This window comes from Phoenix dactylifera, chromosome 1 (genome assembly GCF_051530095.1).
Source record: "Phoenix dactylifera cultivar Ajwa chromosome 1, Ajwa_hap1_PhDact_Kaust_v1.1, whole genome shotgun sequence".
In the NCBI taxonomy this organism is placed as follows: Eukaryota; Viridiplantae; Streptophyta; class Magnoliopsida; order Arecales; family Arecaceae; genus Phoenix; species Phoenix dactylifera.
The window spans coordinates 9,661,414-9,667,743 of NC_143190.1; positions in this window are offsets into that span (position 1 = coordinate 9,661,414).

Sequence of the window (6,330 nt, forward strand, 5' to 3'; positions counted from 1 at the left end):
GTGCTCGGTTTGGAGTGCTCGGCTTAGAAGCTTGGTCTGGTTCTAGTTAGCAGTCGCACGTCCCATGTGCACAGTGCTCGTGTCTCAGGTGGCACAGAAGGGCAGCCTTCAGAGACTTGCATTATGGTATCAAAGGATGCGGGTCCTATACAAAAAGAAGGCAACACTCAGGGGTGGTCGTGGAAGAGGATCTGAGCGCAGAGGTAGTGATGAGAGCTTGAGAGCCTCTCGCTATGAGAGCTCATTGTCATCAGAGCTTGAGAACCTTTTCTTGGGAACTTCTCACAATGAGAGCTTAAGAGTCTCTCCTTGGGAGCGTGTCACTATCTATACTTGAGAGCCTCTCGCCATTCCTTCCTCCGCTTTTTTGGGATCCCTTGGCCCTATTTATATAAAGGAGGGAGCGTGGATCTCTTATGATTTGGAGACGAAAATCAAGAGATTGTCATAACCTCCTTTCTTATCTGGATTTAAATTTGTCATAACCTCCTTTCTTATCTGAACCTTGCCAAGAATTCAAATTTTTTGAATTCAAATCATTTCAAAATGCTTGCCATGTGTCAAACTTATGATAGGTGGATTAGATTTAGGCCACATTACTTATCCCCTACTTTCAAGTCGAAGCCATTTTTTCTGGCTCGAGCGAGGAAGTAGTCAAGTTAGCCAACTGTAGGCAGGTTCGGACCCATCTTTTAGAGTTATGGGTCGAGAGTGCGATCAGGTACACAAAGCTCGGCTGGTCATTGAACCCTTCTTTGTTTTGAAAGCTCTTAGGGTTGAATTTCTGTACTGAGAGCTATAAAGGTCGGCTCTTCGGCCTATTATAGGTCAGCTTGCTAGATAGATCGGCTTGCTAAGTGCTTGCCCCCCATTCTTAGCCCTGCTTGGCCAAGGTGGAGGACTTGGATCTTTTCAAGTGCAAGCTTGTAGGTCGAGCTCCCGAGCTATTGAGATCCAAAGATCAAATGGCTACCGATCGAGGTGATGGAGCTAGGTATCCTAGGTCAGTTTAGACTTCAGCTAGCCTAGACTCGTCAAATCCTTTTGATGGACGGATCTACTTAGCTTTACAGTCGTTTGGAGATTGCCATCTCCACCAGGGCCATCCCAACCTAAAAAGGTCAATTAGCTCATCAGGTCTTCAGCATAGAGGTCAGTAGAACGGAAGCGTGTCTCCACTTGGGCAAACCCAACTTGGAGAGGTCAGTTAGCTCACTAGGGCTTTGGCGTGAGGGTCGGTATCTCCATCTAGGCTATCATAATCTGGAGTGGTTGGTTAGCTTGCCAAGTCTTTAGCTTAGAAATTAGTAAAATGGAGGTGTTGCCTCTATAAAAGTTCTTCAAAAGAACTTCCTAGCCATGTAGGCTTGTAGGTTGGGATTGTTAGATGGCTCCTCTAATAAATGAATGTCTTGCTCTTGCAAAAGCTCCCCAAAAAACTTTCTAGCCACATAGGCTTGTAGGTAGGGGCCATTGGATGGCTCGTCCAACGAATAGAGGTGTTGCCCTGCAGAAGCTCCCTAAAGAACTTTCTAGCCGTGTAGACTTGCAGGTCGGGGTTGTTGGATGGTTTGTCCGACAAACGAAGGTGTAGCCTTCGTAGAAGCTCCCCAAAGAACTTTCTAGCCACTAGGCTTGCTAGTTGGGGCCATTGAATGGCTCGTCCGACCTGTAACAATCGCGTGGTTTTATAGGACGGAGGTGTTGCCTCCTTAGGACTGTTAGATGGCTCGCTCTACCTATGGCAGTCGCATGAGCTTATAGGATGGAAGTGTTGTCTCCTTGGGGTCATTAGATGGCTTGCCTAATCTGTTATGCTCGAGAAGTCTTTCGTTGATAGTTGTAGTGGGACATGTTCGACTGGTGAGATCGTTGTCGAAGGCACTCGATCCGATAAAGAAAGAAAGTAGGATATATCCTTGTTTCTCACAAGATCAGAGGTTCGAGTCCTTCCTCCAGCATCAATCTGTTGCCACTAGGAATCAACCCAACTGAGATGCCGAGCTGGCTGAGCTCTTGGAGTGCTTGGATGATCAGCTGCTCAGACCGTAAAGGTTGGTTGAAGATTGTGATGTCTCTAGATAGCAAGGTGGTGGTTGCTATGCACAGGTGGCAATGGCTCCAACGTTGGTCACTCCTGAGGTGGTGTTGGGAGGATGGAGACCATGTTCGGACCGTCGCTCCGATGCCAGATCCGACCTAAAATGTACGACAGGAGACCCTCCGATGTTTAAGTCAGACAGACTCTTAGAGAATAGTGGAGATATTATCAAAGTGGCAAAGTGGCGGCACAAGGGCATAAGAGGGGTTGAGAGCACTACCTAGAGGGACCCAAGAGTGGTTTATGTGGAGGGTCAGTGTCCATCATCAAGGAATTCGGGCTTGCGGATCAGTCATTTGTGATAATCGATCGCATGTCCTAAAGGTTACACGCAAACGTTTTACTTGCACATCACGCTACTCGCATTTCGCTCATTCGTCATGTGATTATGGAAGCTATTTACGATTGTGGCCGAGGTGTCATCAATTAGGAGGAGAGTCTGAAATTGCAAGGATTTTCGGCATGCCTCTGGGGTCGGCCACGTGTAGGGGTGCGATGGGTCCGATCAGCTCAGATCCTGAGTGACCCCAACCCGACCCGATTTCTTATTCGGATCCTAATTTTGGACCCAGATCCGACCTAGTTGAAGATCGGGTCAGGTCGGGTCAGGTCCAAGCCTACAATTTTTGACCCAATGGGTCATTAGGGTTAGGTCGGATCCATGTATAATCCAGACCTGAATATTCGGGTTCGAATCGAGCCTTGGTTGAGTCCGGGTCGGGTTCGGGTCGAATCCCCAAATACCGTGACAAGAAACCAAATCAACTTGAAAAGATCACATTTTTCACAACCTTTCTTGAATTTAAAAAATTAATCTGGTGAAAGTTCATCTCACAGAAGAGGCAAAAAGGAATAGAAACTTATATTAAAATAGCAAATTCCAGATGCAAGGATTAGTTCCAAAAAAAATATGCAGTAAGCAGGAAGCTTGGGATAAATTTTGAAAGGCATAAAAAAAACCCTCTAAATCAGAGACCTAGAACAAAAGAAAAAAGACTTATAGTCATAAGAAAATAAAGAGATGGCTGCAACCCAAGTGTGAAAACAAGATCAATAATGTAAACTATCAACCAAAAATTATACAAACAAAACAAAAGCATTGTCCTTGCTATTCATAAAGAATCAAATCTGAGATTCATCACCCAGGCTATACCAAATCCCAAGATTTGCTCTGAACAACTCTTCATGAGCCTTTCTACTTTCATTCGTTGGCGATCATCGAGCAAGAATCCAACCAACAACAACATCTCAGCCAAAAGGTAAAGAAACTCACATGTCAAGATACCAAGATAAACTTACAAAATTAACTTTATCAAGACACCATGATATCAAGAAGACTCAGATGGTTTCATCTTCCTGCATTACAAAATTAACTTCATCTCTTGATATGCCAAGATATATTTCTTCTTACAGGATTATTCAAAGGAAAATCCTAACCCATATGACAATCCAAACAAATGGTCACAACATCAGCATCACAGCAAAATTCTACTCCATATGACAATCCAAAAGGATGCATCATAGCATTAGCATCATGTTCAGTGAATTTTAGAATTACATAACTAAGAACATGCATAATGAACCATAGTTTCCTCAATATAAAGCGACCTACAAAGAACAAAAATGCCTTGAATGCTATTGCAAGGCAGAACTACCTATACAAAATTTGCTGAAAATCTATTCGACCACAGCTAAAAGATCACCCACTCAGCAGAAACAATGCTTCGCATCTTTATCCTCCACGGCTCTGGTTGTCCTTGAAATAATATGAAATTCTGATCTAAGGTTCCTAACAAACATCTAAAAAGTTTGGTGTTCAACTATTGTAAATGGCATCTCTTGTAGATTTACCATCCTTGCGAGGTCCTCACGGCTTCTTTCCTGATCAAATAAATAGGAAACTAACTCATTCAATGGAACACCATCTTTTGAAGTCACAGTGCCTATTTATATTTTCTGTTTTCTATCAAGATATTTTTTTGTCTCACAGTTCTTTGTATGTTTGTGAAGATGACTTATCCCATTTTTAGGATTAGCTGAAAAAATAAAATGGCAATAATTGCATTTAGGCTTGTCTTTTTGTTTTTCTATCTCACAATAATGATTCCAATACTAATTCCACTTCCACCGGGCCCAACACCTCTCCAATGGTCAGATCTAAGGAACATGACTTCAATCCGTTGAGTCTAGATCAAGGTCGATTAGTAGCAATCAATACAGAAATCTAACGGTGAAGTTGGAGAGTAAAGGATTCAACAAGGGAGATGCAATCTAATGTTGAGAGAGAGAGCTCAGAGGAATGGTGATCAAGGCCCCCTCTATGCGACCCGTGGGACTCCCACAGGGTGGGCAGAGGCTTACCCCATCGGCCTTCAGTGCCTAAGAGAGAAGGAGGAGCCACCAGTGATGATGGAAACCGTGGCGGACGGCTAGATCAAGCGGTCTCAAAAGAGAAAATACAAAGGCAATGTGGTCTGAAGGCATCCAACCCTAGCCAGAGGTCTCGGTCGTGGAACAGGGCACGAGAGAAGATGGTCCCAGATCAGCCATCCGGCGGATGGTGAGACTGGATAGGGCACTGACCACGCGAGTAGTGGCCGAAGAAAGGAAGACCTAAGGACATGGTAGTTCGGTCAAGGTGAATAGGAAAACAAGACCACCGAGTCGGTGCTTGGGATTGACGACCGCCCATGCGGCGGGATGCAGCGAGCTTGCGGCATCAACGAGCCACCCACGAGGAGAAGAATGGGAGAGCCGGGGAAGAAGAAAAAAGGGAGAAGGGTTTACCTCAAATAGGGGAGATGGAAGTTGCCAAACATACCTTGCAGCCTAGCGCCATATATTTTCAGGGAGAAATAAGGGGGAAGAAAGAGAGGAGGAATATCTAGAGGAGGAAGGGGGAGATCTAGGGTTTCAGAGGAGGGACATACCTTAGGAGAAGGGACGAACCATGCCGAAGTCGTCGAATGCAGAAGAGACTCGCAGGCGCGCAAAAAGGGGAGATTGATCCAAAAAAGAAGGGTCTGCTCCAGATCTAGATCTAGGGTTCCTCTCTACCTCAGCCATTCGAAATGGACAAGAAAATCAGGACAGGCACAGCCGAACAGGGGAGGGGACTCGAAAGTGGGACTTCTATCATATGGGCTATGAGCTATGGCTCTAGCTAGCGAGCTGAAAGCCTGTGGAGTCAAGCCATCTATCATAAGAAGAATGGACAAAGAATACCATAGAATTTTGAATTTTTAACTTGAAGGAAGAACCATCTTCAACCATGTTACTTGAGGTTTAGGTGATCCTTTTTTCTATGGTTCAGTCTTTCTATGGTAGTAGTCCTTCGCCATATGATTTGTCCGCTCGCACACGAGCATTAGGTCTCCTTTCTTTTTGGCTTCTGATCTAGATGGTTATGCCTTCTTAGAAGTTTGGAGGAAGAGACAAGGTTTGAAGGATTCTGATGTTTTTTCTTTTTAAAGAATTTTCCACAGGGTTTGAAATAGGTTTGACTTAATTCAGCCAAATTGATCTTTGGTCCAAAATCAGGTTTAGGCTTATGTTTAAGTCGATGCTCTTCTTCGATTCTGATAGAGTTTATAGTCTCCAATAGTATTAAGTCACCTTACTTATGACTTAACTCACGAGAAAAACTCGACCAAGATGGAGGAACAGAACCAACTAAGGCTTGGATTCTATAATTTTGAGAGAATTTCCAACTTGTCAGTTTAGTCTTTCTAAGAAGATTTTGAAATTTATGGATTTGGACACTGATAGATTTAGAATCCACCATGGCATATTTATAGAATTTGGATATGGTGAACCGATCAAGACTGGTATCATCCAATTCATATTTCGCTTCAAAACCATCCTAAAATTTCTTAGCTGATTTAATTAGAAGGTAGACATCATATAGAGAATCAGCAAAGACACTAAGGATCCCATGGCGGCAATGAAAATCAATTTCTTCAGGAGTTTTGGAGTGAGGGCCAAAGGATCCAGAATCTGGAGGAGCAAGAGAGGGTTGAGAAATTGATCCAAAAGATGGTCTAGAATCAGGATATTCTATGGCAAAGATTAGCCCTAATATGGTAGGCCAATAATTTTTACTTGACTTTGCCACCTTCTAAAAGGGAAACTACTAAATTTTTCGGGTTTGATAGAACTATGATCATCAAAAGAAGCTATTTATGAAGTTTTGATTTTATTGGTTTTGCAAACACACGTTTCAAGAGGTT